The 14,354-nt window shown below is 38.1% G+C and overlaps 1 long non-coding RNA gene across 1 annotated transcript; it reads left to right on the forward strand.

The window, feature by feature from the left end:
- The first annotated feature begins 11,819 nt into the window (after positions 1–11,819).
- LOC140993889 (uncharacterized) lies at positions 11,820–13,940 on the forward strand. The gene is made up of 3 exons (XR_012178690.1): positions 11,820–11,912; positions 13,568–13,697; positions 13,840–13,940. It is a non-coding gene; the product is annotated as an uncharacterized lncRNA (long non-coding RNA).
- Positions 13,941–14,354: the final 414 nt, after the last annotated feature.

Genomic DNA, 14,354 nt, shown 5'->3' on the forward strand with positions numbered 1-14,354 from the left:
CACACACACACAGACAGACGCACACACGCACTTGTCAGTGTCCAGCCTCAGCCTGCTGTAGCTGATGCAGAATGAGGCTGAATGAGGGATTTAAGCAGCGTCTGTTGTCACTGGAAGTCAATATGCTCCATTTCACACCACAGCCTTACCTCCAATAGTCTCTCCCTCCCTCCCTCCGTCCCTCTCTCTGTGGGTGTTTATATGTCAGAGGGTTATTTGGGTGCACGTTGCCTTTAGCCAGCAAAGATAAGATGTGTGTGCATGTGTGTGTGCACAGTAGATGGATAATCCTCTTACTGTTAAACTGTATTGTGATATAGGCTCCAGACAATGGCAATCTGCTGCTGTATCACCCCCAACACACATGCACGCATGCACATACGCACGCACGCACACACACACACACACACACACACACATACACACACGCACTGTCCTGACCAAAAATCATCATTTCCATTCAATCATCCATCTGTCTCCCCTTCCCACAGGACACCCTACACACATCACTTTTCCTGCACACCACTACATTTGTCTCTTTCTCTCAGTCGCCCTAAATGCCATCATTTTGTTTTTCAAATGTAATCATCACTGCTCTGTGACACTAATCCATTTTCCCTTTTTCACTGTCACAAACAGCTAACAAACTTGCCAATGGAGGGCTGACTGCCGACTCTCCTCCTAAATGAGATTATGTCAAATACATTATGAAATAATTAAGGCCAAATGCTCTGTTCCTGGTGAAAAAAGAAAAAAAGAAATGCAGTTTCACTCATTACTCATTGAATCGAGAGTAAATTGATCCCGTCCCCTGCTGTGTGCGGCGTCCCGCTGTTCCCCATCAATTATCCTCCAAGAGATGCCACCAAATTTAAACCGAGGCCTTACCTCAAATCCTCACTCTCAACGAAGGGAGAGGAGGATTTTTTTATGAGAGGGAGGGGGAAAGATAGAGAAAGGGACAGCCACAAGAGGGGAAGAGAGAGAGAGAGAGAGAGAGAGAGAGAGAGAGAGAGAGAGAGAGGGTGTGTGTGATGGGATTCAGAGGATGGACTGACATGGGCGAACGTCAGGGAGAGGGAGCTGGAGAAACAGAAAAATGTTCACTGATGCACTGCCAAACAGAGCAGAACAAAATTGCATCCGCATCCCCCCCCCCCACACACACACAAACACACAAATCACACACATATGCCATTATAAAAACACACAAGCACACACATCCTATCTTTAAACTCTCTTCCTATAGTGATTGAATTACTTCCACTATTTGGCTTTTTACAGGCAGGATAGGTTCGTTTTCAGACCGTATGGGGACGAAAGAGACGTGTTCTTTTTAGTGCAGGATGAACAGATGGATCTTACTGAGAACCCGAATGGAAGAATAGCACACCTTGGTGGACGCCAAGCTCTGTGCGTGCACGAGTTTGTGCATGTTGTGCCCAGGCGGGCCACGTTGGTTTTTCCATCCTGTTCCTGTGTGGAACAGTGAGGGGTGGACAGGATGTCCAAATTCTCTCCAGTGCGTTCCCTGTGTGTGTCAGGGGGTGTGGGTCCAATGTTGCAGCACCCAGGGCGGAGAAGACGCTGCTTAGCAAACTATATCTACCTCCATCCACAAGGCCTAATACATGTCTAATATAGCCTAATATCCATTGTAGGCTGTCAGCTCTTCATTATGCAGTACACCCCAACTTTCAGATTCTGACTTTCTCTTTTGGACCTCAAATGAGGCATCTAATCATATCTCAGTAACCCTTTGATGGCCCTCGCCTTCTTCATTGTTGTTTGCATTCAAGTATGTTTGCACATGTCTGTTTTTAATCATTTCAGTTTGCAGCAATGAGTGGTTATGTGCGTATTTCAAATGTTTAGCAAACTAGAAGCATACTAGCTGCTGTGACATGTCACCAACTCACATCCAGCTGTTAAAGATAGAAAACAAATTAAGTGACTTGTATATTTGAAATTAAGGTAAAGATATTACAGGGAAAGCAGAAAGTGGAGCTAAGGAGAGGAAGGATAGTGTCATTGCACTGTAAGGCCCAATGAAGACAACTGACTGGGTGGTTCAGTAGCTGAAGTTGGTTGGTTGAACTCCTGAAGTCTCTCTCTTGTTTTGCTACTACTACTCCAAGATCCCTCCATGTTTGCTTATCCTACCCACGTCACTCAGTTTCAGGTCAGGATTTCTGTATTTGTTGCGTATAGAAAAGTAAGTAAAAGTTAAATTCCCACACACATTAAACTCACCTCTACAATGATTTTTGTACCCAACGATTCGTGATTTTTGGGGCCAATACCAATGCTGATACTAGGGTGTAAAGAATTCTGATATTGATACAACGGACGGTATACACACATCTTTTTTGTAATGATCGCTTGCGTGGTTTTTGAGCCTAAACCTCACATGAGCATAAACAGAGCATTGTGACAACACAAACATTTTAAAATTGAGCCAAAAAAATTTAAGATTGCAACACAAAAAAATGTAAAATTTTAAGTTATCTGTGGTTGTGAAGGAATCGTACATCGCCGAAACTTATTGTGGTAATAGAAATATTAAACCGCACAACAATTACATTTTAAATTTTAAGGATAAAGCATGTTACACTACCATGTTGTCTATTTCAATTTAAATGATATTGTTTTTATCTCTTCTTTAGAAGAAAGAAAAGAAGATCTGACTGACAAGATCATTCCAATCTACTACAGAAGTATTGATGGAGTCATAAATCTGAAATGAAACCAAAAATTTCAGACAATCTGTGGTTTTGAAGTCCATTTTTTTGTGTTGACATTTAGAACATTTATTCTATCTAACAGTTGGCAGATACTTTGCTGCTGGCCGCATATTACACATTATGAACACATACAAAAGTTGCTTGTCTTAGATTGGTCAATAGAGGCTCAGATTGAAAAATAAGCTTTGGTTTGCCTGTTTGATTTCCTTTTTTTTCTCTTTACATGTTTGCTTATTGCCTAAACAAACAGAGAAATCCTAGTTAAAAATATTTGCTGTTTTTTTATTGGGTAGAACACCATTAAACAAAGGGCCGACTTTAGACTGAATCCTAGTGTGACGGTAGGAACGACTTGTTCTTTCTTGGGTGTCTTCATGCTGAACAGAGAGCATTCTTCTGAGTAAATCCACATCTATCTACCTGCTCACACACACTTTGATTTCCTTATTAACGTATAAGATCTGGTTAGAATCAGTTAAACTAGTGACGTCAATGTTTCACTGCTACAACTTGTTGGAGGACTAGTGTGTGTGTGTGTGTGTGTGTGTGTGGACCTGTGGCTGGCCCTGCTGCTCCCTCTGCTGGCGAACCTTCATCTCTGCCTGTTTCAGCTGCTTCGTGTGGAACGTCTGACTCTTAATGATACTGGCTGCTTCCTAGAAAATGTTGTGTTGCCTCTGTATATAAACAAAACAACAAACAATGGTCAAAAACTGGCCATTAGAGCATTTTGGGGGGGAGTTATTTTATGTTTAATAAAATTAGACTCATACAAAAGACAGCAACATGACAAAACAACTGGATGGAATTTTTAGTGTGGCTGGTAATTTAAATTCAGACCTCAGAACTGTTTTACCTAAATTGGCATCTACAAAGGGAATTAACTGATCATGGTCATTTCACATCTCCAACTTCGTTTAAAAAGCACAGAAAGGCACTACTTTCTCAGGAATCCTAAGAAGGTTAAATCTATCTCTGGAGCCAAGTTCTTGTAGACTTCTACAGAAGAGCGAAACTGGCATGGTTGGTGCACAGCCCAAGACAGGAAGGCTCTAGAGCCGGTGTTTAAACTGCCCAGAACGTCACTGGTACCCATCTACAGAGCATCAGTGAGATGTCTGCGCAGAGCCCAAAGGATACTAAAAGACAACGCCCACCCCAGCCACAGTCTATTCACCCTGCTGCCACCTGGCAAAAGATACAGAAGTATCTGCTGCCATACCACCAGACTACAGAGCCTCTTAAACTGTCACAGCAAAACTTTTAAATCACATCTTAATAAACCTTTGTTGACCCTCACCTTTGAACTCATTGTTTTCATTTAAGTATGTTTTAATGTTATGTCTTGTGTTTTAATCATTTCAGTGTGCATGAACACACAATTCTTTTGGGCACTTTCAACTTAAAAATGTAAGTTCAACTGCTGCCTGTGAAGTTAACGTAGGTCGAATAATAGAGATACCGAAACTGAAGCTTGTCTCATTCCAGTGAAGTGCATTGTTCCATTACATTGTGCGGGAGCTTGTATGGAATGAAGAACATCATGTGACTGATGTAATAGTGGAATACACACAAGCATACCTGTTTGACCAAAGCAATGAAGCAGAGCACTGAACACACATACAGTTTGCAGAGCACTTTAAGTGAAGTGGTGGTTATTTCACTATAAACCATCACTGGAGCAGTATAAGGACAGAGTGACTGCATGGGAGGTTCTGTTATCAGAGGATGATTATACTATGTATGTACATTTTTGTATGTGTGACTGTTCAGAGAACAGTGACGATACATTTTTTTGACATACATGTGTTACATCATGAACAATAGAACTTTCAGTCAACGTTGGCCATTTGTTTTTGTTTTTTGAATGAGTAAGAATAAAACTGAAAGTATAATATAAAGTATAATAGTTTTTTTATTCACTATGTACTGTAAGTTGACAGCATTGGACAAAAAAATCGAACTTAAAATGTATCAAAATAAACACATATATTGCACAGAAGAAAAGTTTTACTTGCTGTGTGTGAAAACCTGTAAACTTTTGAATATGCCTATGACATCACATAATAACAGGACAGACAGGATAACAAGAGTCTGAAGACTTTAACTTGTATTGACTATTGTTACACCGTGCTGTAAGAAGAACTTCCTCCGCTGCTTTTAAAAATTGATAAGTGGCAAATAGATCATCAACTACTCAATGCTTGTTTTTGAATCACTCCAGTGTGTTGAAACACATCAGTTATGAAGCCACACAGAGGAGAGGAAACAAAGCGCTTCAGAGGAAACACTTAAAATGAAGCACCGTTTTTTATCCACTGGTCAATTTTGAATTTTTGGGCTGTTTTGCCTCTATAGCATGTCTTCTTACAAACTCATGGAATGACCAAAATACACATTTAGGAGTTTAGTTTACTTCAGATTTATGTTCTGGACATTTATGCAGATTAATGCACATTTAGTAGCTCAATTTACATATTTTAAAAACAAATCAGAAAACCTGTAGTACAAAAAATTACTTTTTAACTGTAAGTAATCAACTGGGGAAGTTTCATTGTGATACCTAGAAGTCAAATTGTTTACACTATAAACATGGCTGGAAGTAGTGCCCGGCGCCTTAAGAATTTATAGCGCTGCAGCACGCTTACTGTGACAGGAGGAATGAAAAGTAGTTCCTATGGCACATATCAATACGCACACCACCATAAATACCAGAAAGAGAAACTAAACACACACTAAACTTTACATTGAGGCTGTACCTGAAACGCGCCTGTCAAAGGTCAGATCAACGATGGCTGTGGTTGTGTAAGTTATTTAACTACAAAAATGGGGTTCTGTTTGTATGTTGGGTGATAAAGTGACAAATAGATGAAGTTGCAGTAGATTTACCATAACCTGGATGACTGAGAACCTCCATCAATATGATTTTAATGTTATTTCACATCACATTTGAACTGAATCAGTGGTGTTTGAGTCTGCAGCCAGGCTACCTGCTTTGTTAACAATGTTAACATGCAGATGTTTAGATGATATGACAGGATATGTTCAACTGTGCCTGCCATGTTTACTGCCTCAGCATGCTAACTTTTGCTTTAGTACAAAAACAACAGACTAATGTAAATGTCATTATTATAATGACATGGAATAGAAATATGACCTGATGAAAAGTCAGAGCCTACTAAAGTTACAATTCATCCTGATGGGAATATATATTTTTGAACCAAATGTCATGGCAAGAATAACAGAGATTCTGTTTCTCATTCCTTTTTAGGGAAAATGTAGCGGTGGCATGTTTTGCAAAGAAAATCCTTATAATGATTGGGAAAGTGACTATATCCACCGCTGGTTTAGTAACTGTGGCAGGGGCAGCGGTAGTAGGAACAGCAGGAGTGTTAATTTACAAGCATCTGGTAAGTGATTCAAATCTCTACAGAAGAAGCTTGCTTTGTCTGAGTAATCAATAAATTACAGTTATTTAAACATCAAATATGAAATTGTGAATGTGAATTTTAAGGCATGTTACACTTCCATAATTTTCTTTTCTTTTCTTTTTGTAGAACAAACCAAAAAAACAATGACAGATGAGTGCCTTCCTCCACCACTCCTCTTGGAAAATATCATCTTAGAGAAAGAAGTAGTAAAAGTACCAGTAAAGTACAGGAATTAACAGCAGATGTTTTCCATATATTAATTAAGCCATAACTTCAAAATAAACATGTCAAACAACCTGTGGTTTTGAAGTACATGTTTGTGTCGGGTTAGGGTTAACAGTTTGCAGATACCTAACTGTATTATTGAAGCTATACATACATACATTTGAGCCTGAATACAAACTTAAGTTTGTGCTTGCAGAATACTTTTACTCTGTGTCATAGTTTTAGCTTCACTTACCTCAGGCTGACATACATTGTTCAGTCATAAAATATATTTTACAACTGAATAATGTATGTCAGTATATTTTATGACTAAGGTGGACGTGGAAATGTTTTATGATTTAATGACTGCTGTGAGTTCCACCGCTCCTCTTGGAAAATATCATCTTAGAGAAAGAGCAAAACATGTTTGTCTTGGTGCCAGAGGATGTCAAAATGCTGACCTCAATAACATCAATTATGCAAAATGAAAGTACAGTACAGTCAAGTACTCAATAAATCCCAAGGGTGCACTGAGGTGTTCAGAATCAGACCTTTGCAGGTGTCTCTGATCAGGAAGTTACAGTCGTGCCTGTGTGTGGTTTTCAATGGTGATCTTTTTTTAAAAATGTAGTCTCATTTCAGAGGGTTGTCTAAACAGAATGATGTAAATGATGTCTATTCATGGTACCAAACAGTACCAAAACTAATTATTGATGAGGAAAACAACATTTTCTGATAAACAGTGAGCGAACTTATCAAATTATATTACACAGAATATTTTGGTAAATGTCAGTATGATTTTTAATTGTATGTTTTCAATGAAAATATGTTTTTTGTTGTTGTTGCCTCGAGATTGATAGATAAGATTGCTTTTTTTTTTTTAAATGGTAGCACCATTAAACAGATAAGGCAGACTTTAGACTGTAAGCTGTGATGTATGAAGGATCACCTGATGTCACATTTTAACAGACTGATAAGACACTTCAAAAGGGAATGTACTGTATAACCTGTTCATTAACAATGTGCCTCAGGACAGTTTGAATAGACAATGATCATCTGACTGCAGCCAAGACATAACTGCTGAACTGAACCAGAGCTTCACGACTACTGTTCACATGATGCATTTCTGGGAGTAAAATATTTACAGGGTTTAATCTTGTGCTGATCTTTTGTTGTTCTTTTCTTTTCTTCTTTTTCTTTAGTAAATTTATCTTCCCTGCAAAAATATGACATTTTGACTAGCTTGTTTAAAGGTACACTATGAATAAACAAACTAAATAAACAAACTCTCTTCATTTTAATGACTGAATAAACTGATTAACAACCTGACCTTAAAGGACAACACAGTTTCATGCTGTCCTGTAATTTACTTTGTTTATATGTGGCGGACCTGCCACCTTTCTAGCTTCAAACAGCGTTCTGGGGACCTTATTTTCCTCTGAGAACAGCTTGTTTATTCACGTATGGAAAAGATAAATATTTTGAGTTTGTGTTATTACCTCATTAATATTGCAAATATTGAAATACTGAGTTTGAATTTCTTCTCCAAAACTACATAGTGTCCCTTTAACTAAACCAACTGTCTTGCAAAATGTAATTTGCTTTCAGAAATCTTAATGAATGAATATGTATGATTTAATTAAAAACAGAAATCAATGCAATCGGATCCCCTCAGTGTGCTTAATGAACAGACAAGTTTTACCAACTTTCTCTCAGAGGGGCACGGAAATGAATAGCTGTTATTTTGTGTAGCTGCCGCAGAGCACTTGGAAATGTTTCATGAAGATACACTCATTACTGAAAGCAGAATAAACACACAATCACTCACACCCACACAGGTGCAAACAGACAGGGTCATCTGATCTGATCTCATGTGAGCACCACTGAATAGCCTCTCGAGGCTGGTGACGTCCTGTCCAGTGAAAGGGTGGTTTACTGAGGCTGGCTAGTTGGACTTTCATGTTCTGCCTGTTCACAGATCCCTCCATGTTTTATTTTTGAAACTGAAAGTGTTACCAGTGCATGCCAGTGTTTTTCCATCATGACATGGAAATTACACACTGTAAGCCAACAGCATTGTATGAGAGATACAACTCAAGATATATCTAAATAAATACATATATCGTACAGAATACTGAATACTGAATACTTTGTGTGTGAAAACCTGTACATTTTTATATGTGCACATGACATTAGATAATAACAGGACAGACAAGATAACAAGAGTCTTAAGACTTGTACTATTGACTGTTGTTAAACTGTGCTGTTTTTACACAGTAAAAAAGTAAAAGGTCAAAGTACTTCCTCCACTGCTGTTAAAAACTGGACAGTTGCAAACAGATCACCGGCTACTCAATGCTTGTTTTTAAATCGCTCCAGTGAGCTGAAACACATCAGTTATGAAGACCATCCACGAAGAGGGGAAACACAGCGCTTCAGGGGAAACACTTAAAAAGAAAGCACCATTTTTTATGCACTGATTTTGGGCTGTTTATCCTCCATAACTTGTCTTCTTACACAAGTGTCTTTATACTACAATCACTTGAGACACATTCACTGCACTCAGGTGATCACTATTTCACTAATTGCGAGACAACATAATTTTAATGCACGCTCACGTAAAAAAAACAAACAATTTGTTACATTTTTGTTGGAGTTATCATTTTTACAACAAAAGCAAAAGACAAATGTTTTTAATTTGGGACAAAAAGTTCGTAAAATGTTTCTTGATGTGCTTTCCTAGTGCAGCACTCCTTGAGAAAAAAAAAACATGCAATAAATCTGAATGTGCATCACTCCAAGCTGCTTAGTGTAAAGCCCCTTTTAAAATGCAAAGTAGCAAACTTTACGCACACACACATACATACACATCCTAGACAAATCCCCTTGCCGTGCACTGAGAAGTTACAATGGAGTACAAAGAGTAAAACTTCTCTTAAGGTTCGTATTAAGTTAACTTTGTCTGGGCTTGATGGAGGGGAATTTTGTGGCAAACTATAAATTACTAGGGTGACAAATAATAAAATCGCACAATAATCATACAAATCACATCACAATCAGAACTGGAACAGATGTGTCAAAACTTTGCATGTCCACAAAGGAAACGGAGTAAAGCACTTGTGCTAATGGTCTCAAATGTTGCAATGCTGGATTAAATGGAAACAAGTAAAGGTGAAAGGAAAGTGTGAAGAGAGAAAGAAAGTTGTGAAAACACAACTGACCATTTTGTGAAGAGAGGCACATTTCTTTGGAAGCTTACACAAAAAGAAAATGTGATATCTGGAGTCGGTTTTAAGATGAAATCATCAGTACTCACTTCTTCTATTAATTCTCTTCCAAGTGATTACAAGAAAACAGTGTGCTTGAGTGGTTAGCAAGTCATAGGAAAGCTCATGTTCAGGTTAGGGTCATATTTTGGCAAAGTTATCAGCATCATCTCCGGGCAAAGTTTCACAGAACGATGACGCAGTGTTGAATATCCTGGATATTGACATGCTTTTTTTTAATCATGGAAGTTGAACTCATGAAGGCCACATAGCAAAATCAAAAATCCCTTTTTCTGCATGTTGACAGACAGACAGATAGAGTCTTCATATTGATGGTTATTAACACTGTAAATGAAAGTCAAAACACCAATCTTGCATCATCAGTGGAAACAGGAAGTATTCCCACTGAATACCAAAAAATGGAAGAAACACAGAGAGGAATCCTTCTCTTCTGCTGACAAAAAGGGGCTACGACACAAATAAGAGGAAAAAAGTTGAGGACTGCAAATGTCTTTAAAAAAAAGTTAGTACATACACATTCACTGTTCTTGAACTAATTCTATGTACAGGAACACCAACGATCGTGAGCTCCTCCTAAAACTTTTGCTCAGTTGCAAAAAAATTGCGTCCCTGAACTGCAGGAACTTAACATTTCCATACATTAATTTTATAAATGGTTTGATATGACGTTGTGTGGCATAGATGCTGCTCTAGCATCGGTTATATCAGAACTGGAGTGTATTTCTTCACTGAAAGAAGAGTAAAGAACGGCACTGGATGCTTTTCCAGATGGAAAAGATGTTGTGGCTCTTCTCTCGACTGTCTTGAGCAAGAGTCATCGTGTATGGAAATATCTAATATGACGGAGGGGTTGTGGAAAATTACAAAGTATATCTGAATCTGTATCTGACAAAATATCCAGTGACAAAGACGCAGGACTTTTTAGTGAGAGGAAGCATAGGGGACATATCAGTGGGCTAAGAATTGTGCCTTGTGGTGTCCCAGCATTTAGTTTGACGTGAGATATAACATGATTTGTATAAGAAAACATAACAAAAGCACCACATCTAGAATGGCAAGTCTGAAAACCATCTCAGATTACAAAGCAGACGCACATCGATATTTTTGGAATAAACTGTGTCTTCTTTTATTGTTTCTTTTTTTTTCTTTTTTAAAGTGAAGTTTAGGTTGAAGTATTATCACAGCTATTTGAAAAAACTCCACACACAATGTAGACATGCTTACTTATATTATTTGATGTAAAGTAGGATTACAAGATTACTTACGAAATATGAAAAAGTCCTGTAATTTGCAAGATTTAACTGTGATTAATCAGATAGTGAGAAAGTTCTCGATACAGCACAGCAATGGCGTGTGAAAATTATCATCAGTCTCAGGATAATCTGAACAACACATGAAACGAGGGTAAGCATTTAGGCAAGTTTAGCATCATTACAAGTCTCCAAAAAGTAGCTTTATGGCTTAACAAATCACAGTAAGCGCTCAAAACAGTTAGCACAAATCTCAATGAGTACATTACACAGCAAAATATAAAATATGAACATCTGATACCTTTAACAAAATCATTAATTATCCCGGACCATGCAAGAGGACATCTTACCACAGTGAAGTCCTCTTTTCTCTGTGCAGTTCCCACGCCAACCACTGCGTTTATAGATGGCACTGTTGCACCTTTTTTGCCATAATTTACCAAGCACAAATCTACTCCGTTACACATGAATGAGCTCAGTAAGCAGGTGGTTTAACACATCTTTGTGATTTAGCAGGTCAGCAAATGTTTCCACGTTTGCTTTAGCTCTTACTCAAGTAAGACAGTATACAACTGTTAAGGGCTAAGCAATACATTGACCTTGATATCTAGCACCAAATGGCTGGACCTCTGTTGAATTTGGTCAGTCACTTTAAAGGGGGTGAATACTTATGCAATCCCTTATTTTACATTACATATTTTTAATTAATTGTCATTAGACTTTGTTTTGTATATTGTTTGTATGTTGACCATGTTTCCATTTATAAAAGCATAGGGGAAAACATCCAAGGGGGTGAATACAGTATGTATGCAGTATGGCAGTAGTGTATGTAACACATGACCTATTTGCTGAAATATGCTGCCAACCCCTTTAGGAGGGGCCGTTACATAAACGCATGAAACCGAAAGTATAAACTCAAACTTTACACTGAATCTGAACAATCAAGCTGCTTCTCTGTGAAGAGACAGATAAGACATCAAGGATGCCTTTGGTTCTGTGAGTAATTTTATCTTAAAAATAACTTAGGATTCTGTTTTTTATATGTGATCCAGTGATCAAGACTTGTATTGATGTGTGTGTTGCCTTACATTGAATATTCAAACAAACAATAGCCATATTCACGTGAGGCACACGCTTTGATTTAATAATCGTTAAGGTTAAAGCTTAGTTTATGCTTCTGCGTCATGTCGACGCCGTACCTACGCCGTCGACATGACGCCGTCGTTGAGCATTCGAAGTTCTGCGTCGAGGGTCCGCGTTGCTCTGCAATTCACCGCCATGCCGCATAGCCTACATACTTTTCGTGTTGAAGTCTGTTTGAACTGGAGTTAACGGTGTCTGATAATGCGTTAACGTGGTGTCGGGATAATCGGAAAAATTAATTCCCGACTGGGAAAATGTACGCGAAGGCCCCCTCAAGTCGAAGCAACAGGTGCCAGCTCGGAATGTTGGAGAAAATGTTGGAAACGATAAGATGACAACCGAGCTTGATGAAATAATATTCCCATGGTAGGGCATAACAATGAGAGAAAAAGCCATAATCATGAGATAAAAGGTAGAAATGATGAGATAGAAGTCATTGCGAGATGGAAGGTCAAAATTATGAAATAGAAATTCAAAATGATGAGATAAAAAAAACATTAAAACATTAAAATGACATGAAGTCGAAATAATGTGGCCAAATAATCATAATTATGAGATAAAAAATTTAGGAAGTCATAAGTATGGGTTATAAAGTATAACTTATAAGATAAAAAATTAAATTGAGATACAAAAGTCTTGACTATGACATGAGATGTCAAGACTACATACTATATCTTACCATGGGAAAAGATTTCATATATGCATGAGAGGCGAGCCAGTCTCTTCTGGGTCAATGTGCTGCTCAAGATGTTTTTAATTACAAGATTTTCAAATTTCCTTTTTAATGCTGTGCTTCAACAAATGGCACCACATCCCTGCTTGGTGGATGGATGTTAACATGCATATCTGTGAAATGTATTTCATGGCTTACATAATCCGTCTCCTTTGCTCCTCCTTGTCTCTTATACCGAAAACCTCTGTCCATGTGTTGTTTACACTGTGAGCGATAAAATGCAAAACGTCGTCCATGTTGCTCCCACATTCCTTCTTAATGCAACATAAACACACTGAAATCAGGAAGTGGGACCATCAGAGGAGCACTTGAATGCAGCATTAGTCTCCATGTTGTTCTTTGCTAACTATGCTATGAAAGGGAGTCTTTCCTCAGCATTTGTAATAATCAAAAACAATACATTCAATTGCAACAGTCACAAGATTACACATGATCTTTCTCAAAACACTATTCCAATCATCTCCACTTCTATCTCATGATACACATAAACTTCTTATATACTTCAACCATTGTTGTGTGTCTTACGTCAAACTAAGGTTAAAACACTTATACACAGAAGAGGCTCCACCAACCCCGTTCAGGATGAACTCCTTACCTAAGTTGCTTTATGTTAGTTTTCACGGCACATTAGACCATATTCAATACATGAATACATCCATTCATATTCGGCAAACTCATAATATCACAGCAATGTGATCACATGAATGTCATTGCACAAATGAAATGTAATATTGTCATGCTGCGCAGAACTGAACTGTTTGTCTTTCTTTTCTAGGGAAAGCATGAGTATTGGGAGCTTTGCATTGCAAGGCTTGTTTGTATCCACGGGATCTTTACTGGTCATTGGAGGTATTTTGATGATCGTGGTGGCGATAATAGCGGGAATTGTGTACTACCGCCGCGCGGTGAGTGATTCAACACTCTCTCCAAAGGAGGCTTGTTTTGTTTGAGAATTGAATAAAATGCACAGTATTCAAATATTAAAGCACTTTACATTCACACAATATCAGTTTCAAATGTTGTTGTTTTTTTGTTCTTTTTTTGTAGGAAAAGCACAAGGATTACTGACTGACGAGTTCCTTCCTCTGGAGTAAAGAGCAGAAATATTGATGGAACCAAAGCTCTCCAATAAAAACAATTTAAGACAATCTCTGGTTTTGATGTATATTTATTTATTAAAACTAACAGCTTGTATAAGTATAGGTCACTGTTGGCTGCATGGTAAACATTTTAACACATTATTGAGGCGACGGTACTGATCAGTTAGAGCCTAAATACAAGTTTGTGCTCAAAAATGAATGTTCTCTGCCACTGTTTCAGCTTCAGTTACCTCAGGCTGACATAAATTGTTCAGTCATACAATATATTGTAGGTGAAGATATTTTATGATTTAATGGCCGCTGTGAGTTCCACCACTCTTGGAAAATACCATCTGAGGGAAAGAACCAAAGATGTTTATTTGTGACAGAGGATGTCAAATGCTGACCTCAACAACAGGAGTTATATGAAGTGAAAGTAGCCTACAGGATTCAATGCCTCTCACCCTGGGTTCAGCTGTTAAA

The sequence above is a fragment of the Pagrus major genome, chromosome 3, assembly GCF_040436345.1.
Source record: "Pagrus major chromosome 3, Pma_NU_1.0".
Taxonomy (NCBI): Eukaryota; Metazoa; Chordata; class Actinopteri; order Spariformes; family Sparidae; genus Pagrus; species Pagrus major.